The sequence below is a fragment of the Eriocheir sinensis genome, chromosome 33 (genome assembly GCF_024679095.1).
Source record: "Eriocheir sinensis breed Jianghai 21 chromosome 33, ASM2467909v1, whole genome shotgun sequence".
NCBI lineage: Eukaryota > Metazoa > Arthropoda > Malacostraca > Decapoda > Varunidae > Eriocheir > Eriocheir sinensis.
The window spans coordinates 1,434,626-1,460,236 of record NC_066541.1 but is presented as its reverse complement, the minus strand read 5'-3'; the positions used below and the strand labels follow the sequence as shown (position 1 = coordinate 1,460,236).

The window sequence follows — 25,611 nt, the reverse complement described above, 5'->3', positions numbered from 1 at the left end:
TCCTATAATTCCTTCCCCTTCTGTCTCTCTCCGGCATATGACCACAGATGTTGCGCCGACTAAACGAAACTTTCCAACTACGTATCCTTATCTATCTATGTATCTGTATATGTATTGATGTCTATCTGTCCACATGTATTTGTTTTCTCCCCATCTGTCCGGTAATGGGCCGGGAATGGCTGGCCGGCTCGGTGTTTGCTTGGCTGTCAGTCATGCGTCAGTCTTTTTATGGGTCTGTTAACTTAAAATATGAGAGAGAGAGAGAGAGAGAGAGAGAGAGAGAGAGAGAGAGAGAGAGAGAGAGACTTGACAGACAGAGAGAAAAAGAGAGAGAATTTAAAGGCTTTCTCTAGTCAACATCGACATACTTTCTTTTTAATCGCAGAGAAAGCTACAAGCCATACCTACACACACACACACACACACACACACACACACACACACACACACACACACACACACACACACACACACACACACACACACACACATGTACACACGGTCACTTGTGTGCGTGTGTACGTGTATTATTCATCTGTTTAGTGTAGAGGTTATTTTTGTACGATGAGCTAACGAGGAAATAATGCAAATAGGATTTTTTCTTGAATGCAGTATCTATGTATGAAGCCTATATAGCTCTGACAAAATGTGGGGATGGGTGGGTGGGGGGTGAAGGGGGCGGGGGAGGGGGGAGTGGGGTGGGGTGTGTGAGAGGTAGGATGGGGTGGGTGGTGGTGGGGTGAGGTTAGGGTGTGTGTGTGTTGGGGTCTGGGGTGAGGGTGTGGGTGGTTTGGACTGCAGGGGTGTGGAGTCGGAATCGGAGTCGGAGTCGGGGGAGTCGGCTACTTTTGGTCGGAGTCGGAGTCAGAGTCGGTAAAAATACCCCCGACTCTGACTCCTTAACGTAATCATTTATCGTGTAATGTAGTTGTGAAGTTTTTCTCTTTTACATTATCTAGATGTTGTCTATATAGAGTACACGTAAATTGGATGTAAATACATGTAGGAGAAATGACCTCAAGAGAATCTACCGGCGCTACAGGCAGCATCTAAAAAAAAAGGAAAAAAAAGATTTGCAATAGAGGGGGAGGGGCATGGGGGCCGGAGTCGGAGTCGGAGTCGCAACTAAAGAATTTCCCGGAGTTTAAATCGAAGTTTAAATCGAAGTTTAAATCGAAGTTTAAATCGAAGTTTAAATCGAAGTTTAAATCGAAGTTTAAATCGAAGTTTAAATCGAAGTCTAAATCGAAGTCTAAATCGAAGTCTAAATCGAAGTCTAAATCGAAGTCTAAATCGAAGTCTAAATCGAAGTCTAAATCGAAGTCTAAATCGAAGTCTAAATCGAAGTCTAAATCGAAGTCGGAGTCGGAGTCGGAGTCGGAGTCGCAACTAAAGAACGTCCCGGAGTCGAAGTCGGAAAGTTTTAACTCCGACTCCACACCCCTGTTTCAAGAGCGAAGAGACGTTCTGAATACTTTGAGTGACGCAGAACTATTGAAACGCTACAGACTGGATCATGCTGAAGTACTGTTCGTAACGGATTTGGTGAGAGCGGCCCTGCAAAGCCCTACTTCAAGGAGTTTTGCATTGATACCCGAAATGAAAGTAATTATTACGCTGCGTTACTTAGCAACGGGGAAAATGCAGATATGTAACAGTGATGATCTTGGTCCATCACAGTCATCAGTGAGCAATGCGATCACCGAGACCCTCAAGGCACTTACACAACCAGCCATACTTGTCCAGTTCATTCGATTTCCTCGCACCGTCCCTGAAATCAGAGAGAAACAACAAGAATTTGTGCAAGTTGCAAACTTCCCTGGCATTGTTGGTGTAATAGACTGCACGCATGTCAGGATACTGGCCCCAGGGAATATGAAGCAGACTATGTTAACAGAAAGAATTTCCATAGCATAAACACACAATTAGTGTTTGATGCCAAATATGATATTCTTAATGTTGTAGCTAATTGGCCTGAGTCCACTCATGATGCTCGTATTTGGCGTGAGAGTGGCCTCAAACGCATGTTTGAGGATCATCGTATACCACCGGATTCATGTCATCTATTAGGGGACAGTGGCTACCCTTGCAGACGGTATCTGTTGTCACCTCCTCCCACGCTGCCCGCTTGTCGTTGTAGGTTAAACTAGGGCTGAATTTGCCCCTCAGTATTGTCTTCCTTATACCAACTTGTTCTACTATATGTAGAGTGTGGCAGTCTCTCCAATTTACTCCCCTTTTCCTCTTGGGAGAAGTGAAAGCGACAATATTCTCCATGATTACTTCGTCAGAGGGTGGGTGATGCGGGAATGAGGAAGAAGAACAGGAACGCGTGTCCGTGTTTACATTCAAGAGAGAAAAAAGAATATCACCTTGCGCGGATGATAAACGTAACCTTTATTTTAGAAATACTACCTTATTATGTCCATATTTCTGAAGTATATCATCATTTAACATTGATAAAGTAGTATTATTACATATTCAGTCACTGAAGTGTCGCAATTCTGCAATTTAAAAAAAAAAACCTTTTGCCATGACACATTTTCATACTGGATCAGGCGATGAGCGAAGTTGAACTTATTTTTTTCATTTAAGCTCCGCTATAAGTTAAACTTGAGATTCAGTGGAACTTTTAAGTTAAAGATTAAGATTAATTGTAAATTCGGGCCCTGGAACTTTGGAGGAGTATATAGGGTGAAGCTGTGTGGGTGAGGGTGTGGGGTTTGGCTGAAGTGGGCTGGGTGTGGTTGAGTGGGAGTAGGGTGGATGGGTTGGTGGGAGTAGGGGGGGAGGGAGGTTCCTACATGCTTGTCTGCCCATCAGTCTTATCTTTTAATTCATTTTTTTTATCTTTCCCCCATATTTTAAGCCTGTCACACACACACACACACACACACACACACACACACACACACACACACACACACACACACACACACACACACACACACATGTATATGACTACTTTACGATGGAGTTGTATTTTCTTTACCAGAGGCGTTGGCAATATGTATGTAAGTCTTGTGTATTCCCTTCCTCTGTGTATCTGCATGACTGGACACACACACACACACACACACACACACACACACACACACACACACACACACACACACACACACACACACACAAAGCACATATTTTATCTAGTTTTATTTTTATTTATTCATTCTCTTTATCCGCCCCTCTTCCTCTTCTCTCTCCCCGCCTTAGTCATTTCCTCTTTCATCTCTCACGCGTTGCCCCTCACCCCTGCTCCCCTGCCGCCCTGCATTCACCCTTCCATAGCCGCCACAGCCTGCTTTTGATAACACCACCCTGCCTCTGCCCCTCGTCACTACCTCACTCCTTGTCGCTCTCTGCTCCCTTCTACTTCGGCCTTTCCCTTACTTTCTCCCCTTCCTGTTTTCTCTAGCTTTTGTAGCCCCTTGGCCCTCACTATCTTATATACTCTCTGCCCTCTCCTATTTCTGTTTCCCATGTGGTCTGTTTTTATGTGTCTCTGCTTCTGTGGTCTCTGTTCCTGCCATCCTCTGTTCTCTCTTTTCTCTTACCTCCCTTAATTCTCCCCTGTTTTCATTACTATCTTGATCTGTTACTCCTGTTGAGCCCTGCTGCCTCTTCCCCTTCTTTCTACGATTTACATCCTTTCCAAGCCCCTTATCCTCAATGTCTCTTCCTGCCACTCTGTTCTGTCCTCTCAATTTTTTGCCATGTTTTCACAATTCTCAGACTGTTTATTCGTCTAGTCTCTGCCCCTGCTCCTATATATCTCATTCCCTGCCACATGTCCTCTCATACCTCTGCCTCTACCCTACCCTGTTTCTACTGTTCCCAGACTTCATTAGTTATGTTAATAGTGGTAACCCTGCTTTACTTCTCCCTCTTCCAGCCAACTATACCCTTCCTTTCTCCCTTCCCCTCAGTGTCTACATTCCTGCCACTGTCCTGCCCTACCTCTCTTTCTCCTCTATTTAACCTGCTTACCTTTTCTCCTCCCAGCCAACTATACCCTTCCTTTCTCCCTTCCCCTCATTGTCTACCTCCCTGCCACACTGTCCTGCCCTGCCTCTCTTTCTCCTCTATTTACCCTGCTTACCTTTTCTTCTCCTTGCCAACTCTACCCTTCCTTTCTCCCTGTTCCACAATGCCTACCTCCCTGCCACACTGTTCTGTCCTACTTCTCTTTTTTTTCTCCTCTATTTACCTTGCTTACCTTTTCTCCTCCCTGCCAACTATACCCTTCCCTTCTCCCTGTTCCGCAATGTCTACCTCCCTGCCACACTGTTCTGTCCTACCCCTTCTCCCTTCTCCCAAATTTCCATTATTCTCCAGGTCTGTTAATCCCTGCTGTCTACCTACGTTCTCCCTATCCTAGAATCCCTCCCTCGCTTTCTTCCCCAATCACTGCCTTCCTGCCCCATTGTCTCCTTGCCTCCCTGCTGTGACCACTTCACCCTGCGTCTCCCCTCCCCTGCAGCCTTATCAGTCACCCTGTCAATCTTCATCCCAGCCCTGTCTCCCATGAGCTTCAGTTCCTAATTAAGGCCCGGTGTTCTCTCTGTTCGTTCTGGGGTTGTGCAGAGGTGAGCGGCTACAGGGGAGCTTTCACTGGGTTGGATATTTGATGGCGGCCAAAATTTGGTTCCCGTAAAATGCAAAATTATTCGTAAAGTCAAATTGAGGTGAAGCCAAAATGGAAAAGTGTGAGTTGCTGTCTAAACTTATTTTTGTTGTGCAGTATTTTCACCATGGCCGGGTTTTTGTTTTTTGTTTTTGTGTGCCTGGATTTTGGTTGTCAGTCAAAGATAATTTAAATAAAAAATATTGATTGAAGCAAAACGTGACATGGTTATATATATTTTTTAAACGGTAATGAATTTTGCAAAAACGTAATTATAAAAGTGGAAAAATAGATGACAATGAAATTCACACAAATTTCACACACACACACACACACACACACACACACACACACACACACACACACACACTACATCATTCATGAATTTTCACCGATATCACAAATCTCCTACGTATACATTTTTTTTATTCGTCCTACATACACAGTTTCATATTGCTACGTTCATTAAGTATTTGCACCTTTTCCCCTTCTCTTATTTCCCCTCTCTACCCCCACACAACTTCCCTATCTTTGTAAACAGATCCCCTTCTTTTTGTTACTATTTAGTTTCAACTCTCCTAAATCACACCCTTTCCCATCTCCACCCATTCTTTCCTTCCACTCCCATTCATATGATTTCCCTTCCCTTTGTACATAACTCCACTCTTTTATTTTTCCCATTCCTTTCCTGCATGCAACTTTTGTCCCTTCTCTTCATACATCTTGCAGTATATATAACACTACTGCATCCCTTCTCAGTCTTTACCCATTTCATCTTTGCACTTCTTTCCGCTCCGATCTCCTTTTCTTCCACCTTCCCTTCTTCCTTTCCTTTACCGCCTGTCCGTCTCCTACATTAGAATAGTATGAAGGCACGGACCATCTCTCCCTGTGCTCCTCACTGGTGTATTAAAGTTGCACGTCACGTCTGTTCTTTCACCTTCCATAGACTTCATCTCTGATGGTGTGTATTAGATCCATCACAGAAAAATGGAAAATTATTAAAGAAAAGGTTTGTATTCATCAATCATACAAACGTGAACTATGTTTGTCTTTGTTGTATTGGTATTTATGAGGCCTTAACTATATGCATTTATTTATAAATGTTTATGTACAGTCGCGATATGAAGTGATGTCGCCGCTCTCAAAATGTTTCGTACGGGAGCATTTGAAGGTAACGGAAGCGATGTGTATTTATTGTTTATGTTATAATGTTCCCTTTTAATGATAATCTATAATACGTTGTGATGTAAAACACGGTAAAATAACATAGCAGTACTTGAATTACAATTATACATTCATTTGCTTTAAAAAATGCAACTGCGAATGTCATGTGTTGTCTTCAGTGCTGAAGTACTGAAGACAACCTTGAAATGATTTAGCTCACGTCGTGTGCTTATCTTTGCAAAACAGTTGTTATACGTTGTTCAGATTTAGGCGATATATATATATATATATATATATATATATATATATATATATATATATATATATATATATATATATATATATATATATATATATATATATATATATATATATATATATATATATATATATATATATTCTGGGTCATTCCATGAATTGTCTTCTGCAGTTATTAATACACACGCACAGTATGACACGAAGCGAATGGACAGTTGCTGGCATTACTTTGCGTTTTATTGATTAAGAAACGATCAAATAATAAGGTTTCACATTAAACACCATTTATTCACTATTGTGGCTTCTTATCATAAGCATGGGCACTGAAATATATAGTAAAACTGGTCAGTGACGATGATGAATGAAGAATGCCTTCATAGGTAGGGTTGCCATATCTGAACTATCAAAATTCCGGACGCCTCTACGAACACTCGACCATAGCCTAATGTTTGGCAGCGCTGCGATTAGCCTACCCGCCCGACCACCACCTCCATTTCAAAGCCATATTTTCTTATTTCCCCACCTTCCTCGATTATTCTATGGCACTTATAAGCTGTGGACATGTTCCACTGATCACCTCCAAGCATTAGAAGTCTTCATGAAGCTTTTGTCATCGTTATATTGACCAAGAAAGGCAATGATGTTTGCGATCGGCTTGGAGTTACAAAACACGACTATTCTGAGGCTATTTATTCTTATTTTTCCATCTCCCACTATCCCTCGGTAGTTATAGGCTGTGGGCATCTTCCCTTTATCACTATCATGCATTAGAAGTCCACGGACAGCTTTTGTTATCGTTATGTTGACCACGAAAGGCAAAGAATGAGTCAGGGCTGAATAATAGGAATGGTGCGCGGGTGATGAGTCATCATCATACGAGAGTATAAATTAAATAAATTACGTCATCCTAGTTTAGTATATCGACTAATTATACATGTCCTATATATTGTGCATATGTTAGATTTAGTGTTGTCAACAATGATCATGAAAAGATAATTTTACTTTCTGTTTGAGTAATATGTCGTTAATTGGACTTCATTTAACTCTTTCCTTGGTGAACGAAAACACTTTGTGTCAAAATATTTCGACAAGTCTTCGTAAGACATCATTGAATATTTCTTTTCTATTTTTTTTCTAGCTTCTAAAATATATTTAGTTAAGTTATGATGAAGATGCAGGAAAATAATGGTACTCTTGAAAATATATAACGATACTTGGGTGACATCACTTCATATCGCGACTGTACATTTATATATCTATGTTTTTTTTAACCACATTTGACTTGTTTGTATTTGAGTTTCCTCAGACCTAGCTGCCTGTTCCACTCCGTTCCCCCTTGGAATTTCTTTCGTGTTTCATTCACTTCGTTTTTATTGTTAGATCGTATTTACTTTCTTTGTACAAGCAAGGAATGAGCACCGAGGCGGAGGGTGAACTGAACCAGACTCAGCCGCAGGAGACGGCGCCGTGGTGACGGTCGCTGTGGATGTTTTTAATCACATTTGACTTGTTTGTATTTGAGTTTCCTCAGACCTAGCTGCATGTTATGTCCCCAGCGACCGTCACCATGGCGCCGCCTCCTGCGCCTGAGTCTGGTTCAGTTCACCCTCCGCCTCGGTGTTCATTCCTTGCTTGTACAAAGGAAGTAAATACGATCTAACAATAAAAACGAAGTGAATGAAACACGAAAGAAATTCCATGGGGGAACGGGAGTGGAACAGGCAGCTGGATGTTATGACTTACTGGATCGTGCGTGAAACTGGGGAAGAGGAGCCAGAGGGAGCTGGTGACTGTTGTCTGACTGAAGGAGACTAGGAAGGGATTGGGAAGGCTAGAAACGGACTGGAGACGGGTTAAAAAGGGACTTGAAGAGGCTTGATTGAGGTGGAAAGGGACTGGGAAGGCGTTTGCGGGAAGTGAATGTGGATATGAGAGTGGGAAGGAACTGAGAGCTTGGTGATGGAGCCTGGAAGGGAAATACGAGACGAGAAAAGGAATTGTAACCGGAGACTGAAGGAAGGGGCGCGGAAGGCAGGGGAGGAGCAGAGAGACAATGTGTGTGGAAGATGACTGGGTGAAAGGAACCTCAAGGAAACAAAGCTGAATAGGAGAGCATAGGATGGCATAGCACTGGGGCTGTGTGGAGAAGGGAGCGAGGCAGACATGGAGAAAGAGATATGACCACGGATGAAAGTGTAGCGGATACAGAGAAGTAGAAACAGGAGGTGCCAGAATGAAAAGAATGAAGACAAGGTTTAGGGGAAGGAAACTCTGAGAACTGTGTGGAAGCGTATAGATGAACTTACCGAGATAGGGAACTAGAAATGACCTGAGGATTGGGTGTAGTGGATACGAGGAAATTAACAGAAAAAAACAATTAAAAAAGGCAAACTGAGAGGGACAGGATAATATTCAGGACTGTGTGAAAAAGAATGGTGACATGTGTAAAAATCATTCGGGGCCTGGGCGTAGCGAATATATGGAAGTAGAAACAGAACGTGTCAGAATGGAAAAAGGACATAGAGCTGAAAGGAAGAGAGTAGCATTGGGGACTGTATGAAGAGGATAGAACAAGAGACAGGAGTTGGATTTGGAGGTGGCGTGAGGACTGTGCAGCGGATACGGAGGAGTGGAGTTAGGAAGCCTCAGAAGCACAGTAAGCGAATTACGTTCCCTGAAGACAAAGCAAAGACATACGAAGGAAATGAAGATAATGTGAAAGGACAGTAAACTAAAGGAAGCAAAGAAAATGTGAATGAAAGGGACTGAAAAGAGAACAAAGGAAAAAAAGTTAATAAAAATGATCTACCATAATTACAGCAGGAAAGGAACAATATATAGTTAATGACGCTGGCTAGAGTTAAATATGAAATAAACTAGAAGGGCTGGATGATTACTGAAGACTAGTTAAAAAGAAAAGCAAAATGGAAAGGCTATGTGATAACGAATGGTTGTCAAGAAATTGGGTGTATATTTGAAAAAAAAAAAAAAAACTGGATGAGGACTAGTTTTGAAAATAAAGGGGATAGCATACAGGTCTTAAGCAGGAATAGACGTAAAGGCAGCCAGAAAAAGGAACTGTGAAGGTTGAGTGGAAATTGAGATTGAGCTGTGAAAAGAGGAATTCCGTTATGATAAAGCAAAACAAACAAACAAACACACACACAAAAAAAAACAGGCTAAGTAGGGTTTAAGGAAAATGTGAAGTATCTGTCTGGGGGATTGTAGAAGAAAGAAATATAGAAAAAATAGTTCCAGCGTGACACAGCAAGATGAGAACGTAGGCTTCAAGGAGAATGTGGAATAGCTGAAAAGGGTAATCAAGGAGACGAGAAATAGAAATGGTGGAAAAGTAGTTCATGGCTGATTTAAAACACGCAGGAAAGCAGGTTACAAGGAGAATGTGGAATAGCTGAAAAGGGTAATCAAGGAGACGAGAAATAGAAACGGTGGAAAAGTAGTTCATGGCTGATATAAAACACGCAGGAAAGCAGGTTACAAGGAGAATGTGGAACAGCTACACGGAGGAGGGAGGGAGTAAGTAGCCTGCAAGGGAATTGTGGAGTAGCTGGAAGGCGGATTCAAGGAGACACGAGAAAGAAACATAAAAGATACAAGGTGATGATAATGATAAAAAAGCGATACTGACTGCAAGGGGAACATGGAGTAATAGAAAGGGAGACGAGAGGAAGGAAGAGACAATAAGAAGGAAGATATATTGGGAAGGGAGACAAAAGGAAGGGGGACGAGAGGAAGGGTGAAAAGAGGAAGGGTGAAAAGAGGAAGGGTGAAAAGAGGGAGGGGGAAAAGAGGGAGGGGGAAAAGAGGGAGGGGGAAAAAAGGAAAGGGTAAAAGAGGAAAGTGTAAAGGAGAAGGGGGGAAATGAGGAAGGGAAAGTAGAGGGGGAAAAGAGGGAGGGTGAAAAGAGGGAGGGGGAAGAGAGAAAGGGAAAATAGGAAAGGAGAAAAAAAAGAGTAGGGGAGAAAATGAGTAAGGGAGAAAAAGAGGAAGGGGAGACGAGCGGAAGATGGATTAGAGGAAGGGGGAAAGAAGAAAGGAGAGACACGAGGAAGGAAGACGAGATGAAGGGGAACAAGAGGAAGGAAGAAACAATAGGAAGAGACAAGAGTAGGATGGTACTGAAACTTTACTACTTGCTTCAGGGCGATCAGAGTGACTAAGCAAGTAGCCGAAGGGGAACGAAAAGGGAATTAGTTGTGTGTTGTACAGGGAGGAGAGAGGGACTGTGAACTTTGGAGAGAGGAGGGGGAGAGGGGAGGAGAAAGAAGAGGGAGGAATGAATAAGTCCTCGGGTATATGATGATGATTATGATGGAGAGATTATGATGGAGAGAGAGAGAGAGAGAGAGAGAGAGAGAGAGAGAGAGAGAGAGAGAGAGAGAGAGAGAGAGAGAGAGAGAGAGAGGATTAGTTGACACTCGAGGCGGTCAAAGGAAAAAAAAGTAGGAAGAACGAGAGAAAAAAATAGGAAATAAGAGGATAAGAGAAATAAAACAATAAAAAAGTAGAAATTAAAAAAAGAAAAGCAGGAAAGGAAACGACAAACGAAAAAAAAAGTATAGTGAACGGCAAGAAAGAAAGGACGTTACCCAAGCCAGGACGGAAAAGCATGATGGAAGGCATTAAGATAGTGCTCAAAGATGGGTGTTTATTTAGAGCGGCAGGATGGGGAGTGGCAGGACAGGATGGTAAGTGGCGGTCAGGCGAGTTGGCGGCTACACGAGGGCGGTAAGTCATTTTCTGGGGACTTAATATCATCCGTTTCAAATCTTAATCCTTGGTGGAGTATTTCCTTTGTTTTTATATTTTCATGATTCAGATCTTTTTTTTTTTCTTAATTTTTTTTATAGTTTTTTATCTATATTTCCAGGATAGTTTTTCAGAGAATATTTTACTTTTTCGGGAGGTTTGAGAGGTTTAATTTTCAGTTAAGAAATAACAAGGAATCTTTTCATGAGACAGTCAGTCTATCATCATTGGAGACAAAACAATGTATAATTTTGAGACAATCTATTTAATCTTTTAAGGAGACAATATTTAAACATTCATTAAACATTCACTTATATCTCTTTGGTTACAGTTGGACGAGTATTCCTCAGCAAAATACAGGTGAATATGCAAGCTTGTTTTTGAACTGTAAAAATTTTATTTTTAATTTAAATACGAACATCAGGCATGAATTACGCAGTGATCTAAAATTAAATCATGCTGAGTTTAATTTACCTTTCCTGGGCGGAGAAAAAAACAAAACACTCGCATTGCCTATAAGCATATCCAGCCAAACATATTGGCCATTAAAACAGTAACCTTACCCCTTTATAGAGGAACCTAACTCTAGAATACTTCCCTAACAAGCTTCCCTCTTCCCTCCCGCGGCCCCGCTGCACACGACTTTCCCCTCTTGCTCACCCCTATACTGTCCAAATCCCGTATGCAAGAATTAACCAGCATCTTCATTCTTTTATCACATCCACTGTTAAACTTTAGAACAACCTTCCTTCGACTGTATGTCCTCCTTCCTACGCCGTGAACTCTTTCGAGAGGAGAGTATCAAGACACCTCTCCACCGAAACTGACCTCTCCTCTGGCCTCTCGTTCTATTTTCTTTTGTAGGAGCTGTGTCGGGACCCAGAAAACGCCCAAACAGAGGAATGACAGATATACAATAGTGTAAACATCTGACAGGACAAACACTAACAAGAAGGGTGACAGATATGCAACAGTGTAAACATCTCATAAGACAAACGATAACAACGAGGGTAAAGGAAAACAGATACCCAGACTCAGATACAGAAAACAGATACCCAGTAGGCGTGGTCAGAAAGTGTGGACAACCATTCAAAAAGACTCTGAACCTGTGACGTCAGTCGTGACGACATGTTAAAGCAAATAACTGAACAGTAAAGTCACTGTGGGAGTGTCTAATTAAGAGTGAATCACGAATAGCAGGAGAAGTAAAACATTAGAACATAATGAACGAGCCAATGGTTGTTGACAGAAAGTATTGGCCACTGGTTATGTAGAAAATTAAAGGGTGTCAAGGATGTAAGTCCGCCTCAAGCAAAGAAAAAATGTGACCTAGAAATCAGTAGTAAGACCAGACCGAGGTTGGTTCTCGTCTCAAGCAGATCTGCTACTCACTCAGCCGAGAATGGCTGTTGTGATCTTAATCGTGAGTAGAAATTCGAGAATCTAAGGGAAACCGACTGTATTGTCCCGGAGATTATATTGTAGGAGATGTGTAGTAGGATTGTGAGTGGTACAGGATAGTGATTATTTGTTTGCGATGTTAAGCAGAGATGGAAACCACTGCGTGTGGTATGATTTGGTGTTTCCGTGAATTCCAGTAGATTATACTATAGGATGTGTTATTAGGATTTGTGAGGAGAGTGCTTAATTATTGTGATGTAAGCAGAGAGATGCAAACCACTGCTTGTGGAATGATGAGTGTTATTATTATTGGCAACAATTCGCGATCCATTGGTTTACTTGACCGTCAATACCTATTTGCTTTAATTTGTAAAGTAATTTATGATGCGGGACTTTATCAAACGCTTTCTGGAAATCAAGATAGACTACGTCCAGTGATTTGGTTACGTCATAAACAGTGAAGAGGTCGTTATAAAAGGTTAATAGATTGATAGGCAGGATCTTTTGTTTCGGAAGCCATGTTGTGAGTCCCCAATTAATGAGTGGAGTCTTGGTGGGAGCACGTCTTTTTGTTTTGCTTAGCCTTTCGTTCGCCTCATCTCACCGTAAAAAAAATCAGGTTAATCAGTAACCAGTCTACCGTGTCACACTGACCGCGAGACACCTGCGAAGTAAAATTCTCTCTCTCTCTCTCTCTCTCGCACCGGGACGTATACACAAATGAAATGTGAAAAAAGGGAAATATTACACGAAGCTGCTGGAAAAATTTGCGTGTCTGCTCGTCTGAGATTAGAAAATTCAATATTTTGTGTCGAGCCATGCAGAGAGAGAGAGAGAGAGAGAGAGAGAGAGAGAGAGAGAGAGAGAGAGAGAGAGAGAGAGAGAGAGAGAGAGTTGTACTACCTTTAATTACATGTGAGTTTCCACTGTGTGTGTGTGTGTGTGTGTGTGTGTGTGTGTGTGTGTGTGTGTGTGTGTGTGTGTGTGTGTGTGTGTGGACGTGTGCATCCGGTCATCCATTCACTCATCCGTTCACCATAAGCCTCAACTTGGGAAATTTATCATACATGACAATAACAGGAAAGGAGAGCTATTAACACGTATATTCCGTGGAATTCCAAATGATCCTCTCCTGTGCACCGACATAAAGCGACAACAGATAAAGGAAAGAAACGGAAACGTTGAAATCTGAAAGTATGAAAAATAACACAATCTATATATTCTGAAAGAGAAGAGATAGAAAGAAAAAAGAAAAGAAAAAAAGAAAAAAAGAAATGAGGGAGATGGAATAGAATGAAAAGAACAAAATAAACCAAAACGTTGAAATCAAGTCTGAAAAATCAACACAGTCTTTACTAAACATGAAAGCATATTTACGTACCGTGTTTTTATATCAGAGGAGGGAGAGCATGGACAAAGCTAAACAGAAACAAGACCACAACCTCCTCCTCCTCTCCCACACCCCCGAAAAAAACACCACCACCAAAATATATACGTTTTGTCTGAGAAGTCTTAATGTCTCTTCTTAAAACCGTGAAGTCATAATGAGAAAAAGAGACAAAGCAAGGCTGTTATACTGAGAAACTGAAAACGTATCTCCCAAGCATATTGTGTCTCCCACTGAAAAAGCACATGACATCATCCTTCCTGACATTGTTATTCATGGCCACGCCCTCCTCCTGCCCCTCCTCGGAATACAAGAAGAACAGAAAGATGAGAGATGAACTAAAGGTGAGTGTGGGAAGTATACACTGGTTTGGGGAAAGACCGAAAAAGGTGAGAGGCCGAGAAGAGCAAGATACTACACAGGCACTCCCTCTCTTGCCGCTCCTCACAGAATACAAGAAAAATGAAAGGGAAAGGCGCAGAAAAAGGAGAAAATAAGAAGATGAGTGGTTTAGAGACAGACTGAAAGAGGACAGAGTCTGAGAAGAGCAAGATAATACACAGGCACTCCCTCTCTTGCCGCTCCTCTCAGAAAAAAAAATAGAAGGGAGAGTCGCAAATAAAGGAGAAAGTAACAAGATGAGTGGTTTAGGGACAGACTGAAAGAGGATAAAGGCTGAGAAGAGCAAGATAGCACATGTTCACTCCCTGCTCTTGCCACTCTGCACAGAATACAAGAGGAATGGAAAGGAAAGGAGAGACGGAAGAAGGAGAAAGTAACTAAGATAAGTGAGGGAAGTATACAGTAAAGAGGAGAGAAGCTGAGAGAAGCAAGGTAATACATAGTCGCTTCCTCTGCTTGCCCTTCCTCACACAATACAAGAAGAACGGAAGGGAAAGGAGACGCTAGAAAAGGAGAAAGTAGCCGATGATTTGTGAGTGAAGTACAGGGGTTAAGAAAAGGCCAAAAGAGGTGAGAAGCTGAGAGAAGCAAGATAATATACAGTCAATCCCTTCCCTTGCCCCTCATAGAATACAAGAAGAACAGAAGGGAAAGAAGACACAAGAAAAAGGAGAAAGAAACTGAAGATGAATAAATGAAGGCCAGTGGTTTAGAGAAAGACTGAAAGAGGGGAGACTGGAGAAAACAAGATACATAGTCACTCTCCCCTGCTCACAAAATACAAGAATGGAAAGGAAAGGAGAGACACAAGAAGAGGGGAAAGTAACCAGAGATGCGTGAGTGAAGGCCAGCGATTTGGAGACAGAGGAGAGAGTCTGGGAAAAGCAAGATACAGAGAAACAGGCGATGGTGAGAAAAATGGCGGCGTGAGGGGGAAGCAAATGGGAGAAACGTAAAGACAAAAGGACGAGAAATGGCAGAGTTAAAAAAATGTGAATGAGGTTAAGAGAACACTCGGGGAAAGGAAAGGAGGGATGAAGAGAGAAAAGGAAGGCTTGCTAAGTAAAGAGGAGAGTAAAGAGAGTAAAGTAAGAGAGAAGTTGGAACATATTAGAGGGGTTTAGAGAGAAAATATGAAGAGATGAAGGAAGAAAATAGAGGCTTGGCTAAGTAAAGAGAGCACGGTAAAATAAAGGAAGAAAGGAAGAATGAGCTGAAAGATGTAGGCAAGGGAAGTAAAGAGGGAAGTCAGGGGTGAGGGATAATATAAAAGAAACGAGAAATAAGGCATCTGATGGAAAAGAAGAATAAAGACAAAGAAAGAGAGGTCCACAGTAAAACAAACATCACCCTCTTCCCCCCAAACACCGTCTTTGTCCCCACCAAATCCCCATCTCTCCCTTAAACATCACCCTCTTCCCCCCAAACACCGTCTTTCTCTCCCCCAAATCCCCCTCTTTCTCTCCCTTAAACATCATCCTCTTCCCCCCAAACACCGTCTTTGTCTCCCCCAAATCCAACTCTTTCTCTCCCTTAAACATCACCCTCTTCCCCCCAAACACCGTCATTGTCTCCCCAAAATCCCCATCTTTCTTTCCCTTAAACATCATCATCTTCCCCCCAAACACCCTCTTTCTCTCCCCAAAATCCCCATCTTTCTCTCCCTTAAACATCATCATCTTCCCCCCAAACACCCTCTTTCTCTCCCCCAAATCCCCATCTTTCTCTCCCTTAAACATCATCCTCTTCCCCCCAAACACCGTTCATAGACTTCTGTCAATAAAAATAATGGGAAAGGAAAAATTCTGACCTTTATCGCAGCTGAACCACCATTCTTCTCTCCCCCCTTAAAATTATAGTCATTATCCCTTTCATCCTCGGTAATGTTGGCCCCAATACTGACCTTGCCCAAAATGTTCGAAATCTCCATCATTGCCGGCCAAAAATACAGTGCTTGGATCTCCTCAAACATCTTCACTAAACTCCCAAAATTTACCATCTTTCACAAAAATAAATAAATAGATAAATAAATAGATAAATAAATAAATAAATAAATAGATAAATAAATAAATAGATAAATAAATAAATAGATAGATAAATATATAAATAGATAGGTAAATAGATAGATAGATAGATAAATAGATACAGATAGATAAATAGATAAATAAATAGATAAATAAATCGCCAAAACTTTCAGTCTTCTCCCTTCATCCCCAGTACTGTTTTTTTCTTTTCACAGTATTTTTTTTTCACTTCCTTCATCCCCAGTAATCGTTTTTTTCACTCATTATCCTCTTCTTTATCCTTCCTATATCCCCTTCTGTTATCCTTCCTTCATCACTTTTTCACTCGGTATTTATTTTCACTTCCATTACCCATAGTACTGTTTTCTTTTTCCTTTTCACTAGGCTTTTTTTTTCACTTCCTTTTTTTCACTCCTCGTTTTTACACTTCTTGTATTTTTCACTTTTTTTTATTTTTTCACTCCTTGTTTTTTACACTTCTTGTATTTTTCACTTTTTTTTTTTTTCACTCCTTGTTTTTACACTTCTTGTATTTTTCACTTTTTTTTTCACTCCTTGTTTTTACACTTCTTGTATTTTTCACTTTTTTTTTCACTCCTTGTTTTTACACTTCTTGTATTTTTCACTTTTTTTATATTTTTTTCACTCCTTGTTTTTACACTTCTTGTATTTTTCACTTTTTTTTCTTTTTTTCACTCCTTGTTTTTACACTTGTTTTTTTCACTTTCTTTTTTTTCACTTCCTTTTTTTCACTCCTTGTTTTTACACTTCTTGTATTTTTCACTTTTTTTTATATTTTTTTCACTCCTTGTTTTTACACTTCTTGTATTTTTCACTTTCTTTTTTTTCACTTCCTTTTTTTCACTCCTTGTTTTTTACACTTCTTGTATTTTTCACTTTTTTTTCTTTTTTTCACTCCTTGTTTTTTACACTTCTTGTATTTTTCACTTTCTTTTTTTTACTTTTTTTTTCACTCCTTGTTTTTACACTTCTTGTATTTTTCACTTTCTTTTTTTTACTTCTTTTTTTTACTCCTTGTTTTTAAACTTCTTGTATTTTTCACTTTTTTTTTAAAGCCTTGTTTTTAAACTTCTTGTTTTTTTAACTTTTTTTACTCCTTGTTTTTAAACTTCTTGTATTTTTCACTTTCTTTTTTTTACTTATTTTTTTTTACTCCTTGTTTTTAAACTTCTTGTATTTTTCACTTTCTTTTTTTTTCTTTTTTTTTACTCCTTGTTTTTACACTTCTTGTATTTTTCACTTTTTTTTCTTTTTTTTACTCCTTGTTTTTACACTTCTTGTATTTTTCACTTTCTTTTTTTTCACTTCCTTTTTCTCACTCCTTGTTTTTTTCACTTTTTGTCTTTTTCACTTCGTTATCTTTTTTTTTCACTCGGTATTTTTTTTCACTTCCTTAGTTTCATTCCTTACCTCTAGTTTCTCTCTTTACCGTCTTGACTTTACTCCTATTGCCTTCTACTTTTTTTCCTTATCACACAAGTAACATAATTTTCCCCTTTTTTCATTCGTCAGTTCTGATTCCTCCCTTCACTTTCCTTACCTATATATTCTCTTTTTTTTCTTCCCCTCCCAAGGTACCTTATGCTTGTGTTTCCCTCAAATACCCCTTTTTTTTTTTTATCTAAACCCGATAAAGTTGCCCCCTGCTAAAATAATAAAAAAAAACTATATTTCCAAACGCTCCAATCTTCTCGCTTTAAAAGAACCACAAAACTTATCTCCTCAAACTAAAGTATCCCCAAAATAACTAACACTTCCTCTCCATAAAAGATAACTCTCTCTTCCCCCCAATAAAGAATACTCCGGCCTATATCTTATCTCCAGAAACTCCACTCTTGTGTCTCGAAAACTCCTGCTCATGTCTCTGCAATCTGTGGGCCTGAGAATTGCACTGTGGATGGGTGGACGGAGATCGATCGCGTTGGCAATAGTGGCCGAGGGCTGCCCGGACCTTGCCCTCCTATGATCTGATTACAGGGAAGACCGCGGGGTGGAAAAAAGGGAGGGAAGGGAGATTAAAGGGAAGGGAAAGAAAGGACGATAGGAGAGAAAAGGGAAAGAAATAGGTTAAAGGGGTTGAAGAGGAAAGATAGAGGGGATGGAATGGAGAGAAAAAGAGGGGAAAAAAGGGAATTAACTAAAAAGGTAAAAGAGGGAAGGTAAAGAAAGAAAGGAATGGAGAGGAGAGAGAAGAGAAAGAAGATTAAAAGTAGAAAAGATGGAGAGTGATAGAAAAGAAAGGGAAAGAAGGGGATCAGAGGGATAAATAGGGAAGGTAATGGAAAGTGATGGGTGAGGAAAGGTAAAGAAAGGAATTAAAGGGATAGAAGAGGGATGGTAAAGAGATGAAAAGTGATAGAAGAGGAGAGGGAAAAAGGAATAAAAGGAGCAGAAGATAGAAGGTAAAGAAAGAATGGAATGAAAGAAAAGAGGAAAGAAGAAGGAAAGAGGAGGAAGGAATGCCGATTATAGGGAGAAAAATACATTGTCACTATGAAGAAATTTAAACAATGGAAAATAATTAAGAAACGAGAGGAAGAAGAAATGAAGATAGGAGAATGGAAAATAATAAAAATAGAAGGGTTAAGGAAAAGAGGAAAGGAAAGGGAAGGATGTTCATGGGGAAAGAGAGATGAAGGCAGTATAATAAAAGACACGAATAAAAAATAATGAAAAATATATATGAAATGAGAGGAACTGAAGAGGAGTGAGAGAAATACATAAAATAGACGGAAGAGAAGGACTGAAAAAAATAGAAGAGAAGAAGAATAGAAGAAGAATAAAATAGAAGGAGAATAGAAGAGAAGGACTGAAAAACGCGAAATACATATAAACTGGAGATGACAGATGAAAGTTAGCATGACAGGGCATCAAAAGAAAATAAAAAAAAAGGTAAAAGAAAAGACGGCAGTGGAAGAGAGCAACGTGAAAATATTAAATGGAAGAAAAGAACACTTGAAGAATGGAGAGACGGAGAGAGAAAATGAAGTTCGTTTGTTAAGTGAAGAGGAGAGTGAAGGAAGAAGATTAGGTTGAAATAGTGGAGTCATTGTGAAGAGAGGAATCAGAGGAGAGGAGGAAAAGGAAATAAGTGAAAAAATGCAGAAAGGTTAAGAAATAAAGATTAGAAGAGAAAAGCCAAAGAAAGTGGAAAGGAGTCACAGATGGGGAACAAAAGGATATAAATAAAAATAAGTGAAGAAATATGAAAGAACGCCTTTGATAAGATAACAAAAAACAAAAAACAAAAAAAAACAAAAGAGCAATAGAAGTAATAAAATGACATTAACGAGGAGAATCAGGGAGGAAGAATAAAAGGAAAGAAATGAAAAAAAAATGAAAGATCGCCACAAGTAAGAGGAAAATACAAAATAAAGAGCAATAAAAGTAAAATATAGACAATACAGTGAAATCAGATGCGAGACAAAAAAAAAAAAAAAAAAAAAAAATCTGGATCTGGATCTGGATCTGGATGAATAATGCGCAGGGCAGCCGTACAGGTGCATAACACGCATATTTGTGTTGGCTGTTGGGGGGACGGGGGAGCCGGGTGTGCAGGGGAGGGAAGTGAGTCAAGTGTAATTGTTAGTGTTGGTGTGTTGTGGTGACAAGTGAGTGTGTATTTGTTTTCTGAATGAGTCTATTGTACCGCATTCTAAAACTGTTGAGGGAGGCTGTTCCAGTCGCGTATGGTGCGTGGAAAGTATGCGTACTTGTATGCGTCAGTGTTAGTGTGATATGTTCGGTATTTATGGATGTGTGTGTTGCGAGTACGTTGACTGTTTGCGTTTTGTAAGTATGTATGTGGATCAATGTCAGTGTGAGTGTTTGTGATCTTGTACATAAGTGAAAGTCTGTGTGCTTGTCTGCGTATGTGAAGAGGGTCCATGTTTATCTGTTGTTTGATCCGTGTTGTGATTCCAGGCGTTCGAGTGTAATTGTTTGTAATGAACCTAGCCGCCTTGGTGTTGATTTGTTCTAACCTATCAGTGTTTCTGTGTGTGTAAGGATCCCACACCGTGGAGCAGTATTCCAGTGTTGGTCTCACAAGTGTGTCATAAGCTATTTGTTTAATGCCAGGTGTGCAGTTATGTAAATTCCTCCACAGGAACCCCAGTGTTCTGTTGCCTGTGGCACTGATATGGTCTATGTGGATGCTGAATTTCAAATTAGTTGAGAGATGGATACCAAGGTACTTGTGTGTGTGAACTGATTTTAAATCTGAATTATGGAGAGTGTAAGTGTGATGGATGGGGTTGTGAGCTCTGGTGAATCTTAATAGTTTGCATTTGTCTGGTCGGAAGTGCATCTGCCAGGCGCGTTCCCACCGCTCGAGGGCGTCCAAGTCGTTTTGTAGTAGTCTGCAGTCGTCACTTTTCTTCACTTCTCTAAACAGTAAACTATCGTCGGAAAATAGTCTAGTGGAAGAGTTAGGCGTAGACAGTGGAAGATCGTTAATGTACAGGAGGAAATGAAGGGGACCTAGAACGGTGCCTTGTGGGACACCTGAAGAAACAGGGACGGTGTCAGATGAAGATCCGTCAAGAAGAACACGTTGAGTCCGGTTAGTAAGAAATGCAGTGATCCAGTGAAGAACAGGTCCTGAAATACCGTAGTATTTCAATTTTAATGTCAGTCTTTTGTGCGGAACTTTGTCGAAGGCTTTGGCAAAATCTAAAACAATAGTGTCAACTTGTTTAATGTCACGTCGGTCAAGTAGCCTCGTAATGTCGTGAAATGTAGTAATGAGTTGCGATTCACATGAGCGTTTAGGTCGAAAGCCGTGTTGTGAGTCGGTAAGGATGTTGTTTGTGTCAAGGTGATTCATTATGTGTGTGTATTATGTGTTCGAAAATTTTACATGGAATCGATGTTAGTGAGATGGGGCGATAATTGGCTGGGTCAGTCCTGTCACCTGTCTTAAATAAAGGATTAATATTTGCCAAAAGCCAGTCAGAGGGTAATGAGGTGGATGATAGGGACTGGGTGAATATGGCCTGAAGGATGGGGGCAAAGGATTTAAGGATGAAGGCGGGAATGTTGTCGGGGCCAGTGGATTTGGTTGTGTCGAGTCCTTCCAGTAATTTCTGTATTCCGTTAGTCGTAATGTCAAGGGGGGGTATCGCCACAAATAAAAGGAAAACACAAAATAAGAGCAATGTAAGTAAAATATTGACGAAGAGAAAAATCAAAGGTGGGGGAAGAAAATAAATAAAATAAATAAGATGGTTCAGGGAGGATAATAATAAAAAGGAAGAAAGGGCAATAAAAATAAGGTCAAGGCACTAAACAAAGGAATAATTGGAAGAGAAAAAAATAATGGGTCAGCTAAGGCAAAAAAAAAAAAAAATAGTGAAAAATATAATCGGGAGAAAAACAACAACAACGAGGAACCAGAGAAAAGTAATAGAATGGAAGGGGAAGGAGAAATGGAAGGAGTGAAAATGAGGGAAAATAAGCAGGAAAAGGAAGGTCATGTGTCTCGGCCGTCGAAGTAATCAGCCCCGCCACCCGCCGCCCATTAGATTTATTTGTGGGTGAGGGGAAGGGGAGGAAAAGGGTGGTGGTAGAGGCAGAGAGGAAGGGTGGTGATGATGGAGGCAGAGTGAGGTGAAGGAAGAGAAAAGGTAAGGGGAGTAAGTGGTCCAGTGTTGGGAAGGAATGATGGCAGAGTAAGGGGCAAAAGTGGTCTAGTGAGGGAAGGAAAAGAGACAAGTGTGAAGTGGTGAGGTGGTCTGGAAACAAGTGTGGGGAAATGTGGTTTGGGGAAGAAAACTGAAATGGGGAGAAAGAATAAGGTGAAGGGAGGGAAAAAGGTGATGTGAAGGGGTAAAGATGATTTAGGGAAAGGAAATGAGTGAAGTGGGAAAGTGACATGGTGAGGGGAAAGAGACAAAAGTGAGGGAAAAGGAGAAGTAAGGGGAAGAAGGGGAATTGGTGGGCTGAAATGAACTGGAAAGAAGAGGAGTGAGCTAAAGGGAATGGGTGTCCGGTAAAGTGAGGGGAAATGGGGGCTGGGGGGAGGGAATGAGGGGAGTTTGGAACTAGCCTGAGATAATTGGGGAGAGAAGGGATATGAGGGGAGTGAGAGATGAGTTTGTGGACTGAGCGGATACGAGGAGAGAGGGGAATGAGGGAGGGGAGGGAAAGATAATCTAGTCTCGTGAAAGGGAATGAAGGGAAAGCTGAATGGAAGTATTGCGTGACAGAGTGAGATGAGAAGGGTGAGTGTGAAGGGTGGATGATTAGGGGGATGTGGTAATGGTCTGTGTGGGATGAGGGTAAAGAATGACACTGTAAGAAGGTAAGGGGAAGGTGGTAAAAGGTAACAGGATGAGGGTAAACAGGGAAAAGTGGTGTGGGTTTCATGAGGGGAAAGAATAATACTGAATAGGTAAAGAAGTTAGAAGTTAAAGAAGTGGTCATATTTGTAAGATGAGGGTAAAGAATGACACAACAGGATAAGGGGAGACAAAAGGGAAAAGTGGTGTAGGTTTGATGAGGGGAAAGAATAACACAGAATAGGTAAAGAAGTTAGAAGTTAAAGAAGTGGTCATATTTGTAAGATGAGAGTAAAGAATGACACCTATATAAAGAAGGTGAGGGGAATGTGGTAGGGACAACAGGATGAAGGGAGACAAAAGGGGAAAGTAGTGTAGGTTTCATGATGGGAAGGAATAATACTGAATAGGTAAAGAAGTTAAAGATAGTTAAAGAAGTGGTCATATTTGTAAGAGGAGGGTAAAGACTGATACGCGGATTAAGGTAAGAAGGTGAGGGGAATGTGGTAAGGGTAACAGGATGAGGGGAATCAGGGAAAAGTGGTATTGGGTTTATGAGTCGAAAGAATAATACGTTAATAGGTAAAGAAGTTAGAAGTTAAAGAATTGGCGATATGTGTGCGATGAAGAGAAGAGAATGACACATGGATTAACATAAGCAGGTGAGGGGAAGGTTAAGAAGGATAACAGGAGGGGAAATAGTGTGGGTTGCATGAGGGGAAAGAATTATACATGAGCAGGTAAAGAAGTTAGAGGAACGTGATAAGAGGTAACAAGATGAAGGGAAAGGAGGGATCACCGCTACTAAGGGGAAATACGTGAGAGGGGATATATTGCTAAGGGGAATTGGATGGTAAACCGGAATACAGTGTGATCTGCTAAGGGAATGAAGTGTGAAGGATTAGAGGCGACGGGTCAGAAAGAGATGATTTGATTGTGTGACTTGTGAGGGGAATGTGTTTTGAGTGTGAGATGAGGGGATATTGCTTAGGGGAATTGGAAGGTAAACCGGAATACAGTGTGATCTGCTAAGGGAATGAAGTGTGAAGGATTAGAGGCGACGGGTCAGAAAGAGATGATTTGGTTGTGTGACTTGTGAGGGGAATGTGTTTTGAGTGTGAGATGAGGGGAATGGAAAGGTTGAGGGGATAAGTGATACGGTGACGGGTCAGAAAGGGATGATTTGATTGTATGACTTGTGAGGGGAATGTGTTTTGAGTGTGAGATGAAAGGAATGGAAAGGTTGATGGGATAAGTGATACGTGAAGTGAGGGTGAAGTGAGGAAGCGAAGGGAAAGGGTGTGGGTGATGGGATGTGCTGGGAAGAGACGGTGATTGGATAGTGGCAACGCTGCTGGTAGGGAAGGAGAGAGTTAGGGGAGGGGAGTGAGGGGAGTGTCATATGAGAGAGAGAGAGAGAGAGAGAGAGAGAGAGAGTCTAAATATTTATCAGTTTCGACCATTTCAGTGTATACCAATTTACTATACATATAAACCATTTCATTAGTGAATACTTGCAATGCTACTACACTCGGCAATTTTCTCTCCCCTTCTACCTTAGTCTCTCCCCATCTCCTCTTATCACTCCTCTCCTCTTATCACTCATCCTCTCCTCTCTCCCTTATCTCTCCCCTCTCCTCTCCCTTCAACTTCTCTACCTGATATTCGACCTATATAATCGCTATTGCATTCTTCCGTTACTGGTTACTCTCTCTCTCTCCTCCTCTCTCCTCCACCTCGCTCCTTCATCGTGCGAGGCGCCATATAATCTAAGCACACGTAAGGTTATTTCGGTGGGCTTCCCCTGACATATTCCTGCGTGTGTGTGTGTGTGTGTGTGTGTGTGTGTGTGTGTGTGATTTTTTGTTTCTTTACTTATTTATATTGTTTATTATTATTATTTACAGCTGTTTACAACTATTAATGTTATGAATACAAATATCATCATCGTCGTCGTCGTCGTTGTTGTTGGAGGAGGACTAGAAATTGTTGTAGCAGTAGTAGTACAAGTAGTGTTTGTAGAAATGTAGTAGTAGTAGTAGTAGTGATAATAGCCGTATACATAATGGCAGCTACAGTAGTGGTGGGAGTAATAAGGGAGTGAAAAAGAGCCCTCCACACAGCACACCGTAATTACCTGGCTCAGTATTGGCGGGTAATTACTACGCGCCCCGTTAATAGACACTTGGCGTAATTAACTCGAACCGCTGGGCTAGAAAATAAGCGAAAAATATTGATATACGCATTTACCGTATGTGCGATCCAGGCCGCTCAAAAGTGTGATGAAAATATATAAATAATTGAGATTAAGACGAAAAAAGTTATAATATACAAAACAGACAGCCAGTCCAAATTAAACATATTGGCCGCAGTGATGGCCATTTTTTTTTATCGGATTTTATTGGTATGAGGCCGGCCAGTCATGTGAGAAGTATAACCACTAGCGGTCTGCTGGGCCGTGCCACCTCAACACTTCCTGCGCCGCCTTGAATATCTGAGGGTCTGAGGGTCCAAATGGGTGTCAAAAGTTTCTCAGTTACTCAGTTTTTCTTTATCATCATTCAATGATTTTGATTGGAGTTCTCCCAAAATTTAATTAGCTTGAGATTATTATCAAAGGATGTTCTCATGTGTATTTGGTGACCATGTCCGTCCGTTTTTGGCAAATGTTTTGGTAACGGACAGAAAGGCAAATAAACTGACACTGACAGGCGGACAACGATGAAAACATTGGCGCCCTCCTCAGTACGCCGAGGCATGCGATAGAAATTGGTTGCGCCTCGCCCTGTACGTCTTCTTAAATTAAAACATCTAGGGAAATCAAAGTAATGGCATAGGAATGGGTCTCTCTCTCTCTCTCTTCGGCCGCCTTCCATGCCCTTTCTTTCATATCAGTCACCCCTGCTTATCTGGCCCTCATTCACTTTCCTGCTAACCTTTCCACCTCTTGCTCTTGCTCAACCCATATTTCCAACAGAATCAGCGGTAGCAGCAGCAATAGAGTTAGTATTAGTATTATTAGTAATATGAGTAGCAGAAGGCGTAGTAGTAGTAGCAGCTGCAATGTTTCAATACGTAATATTTATGCAAAACTCTGTTTAAGGGTCAAACTGGCAAACAAAAACTTCCTCTCCTTCCTTGAAATTACTACATAATAAAAGTATATTGAAAAGTGTCGCTAAAACTGTCATCAGAAAATGCTGCAATATCTGTATAGAAATTGCATTGCAAAATGTTTCCAGTAATTTTCTGCAGGTAATAACTTCGGAATATTAG

At 40.8% G+C, this 25,611-nt stretch overlaps 1 protein-coding gene across 11 annotated transcripts in view; it reads left to right on the top strand.

Annotated features, from left to right (window-relative positions):
* Positions 1-25,611, top strand: part of LOC127006504 (sodium/calcium exchanger 2-like) — a 188,795-nt gene that overhangs the window by 20,526 nt on the left and 142,658 nt on the right. For 9 of the 11 annotated variants that reach the window (XM_050876460.1, XM_050876458.1, XM_050876454.1 and 6 more), the window contains exon 2: positions 11,151-11,179. The exons of 1 other annotated variant lie outside the window; for it this stretch is intronic. The gene's annotated coding sequence lies outside the window, so the exon portion shown is untranslated. Of the gene's footprint in view, positions 1-11,150; positions 11,180-12,084; positions 12,243-25,611 lie in introns of those variants that run through there. One more of the 11 variants, XM_050876453.1, reaches the window with a different exon arrangement.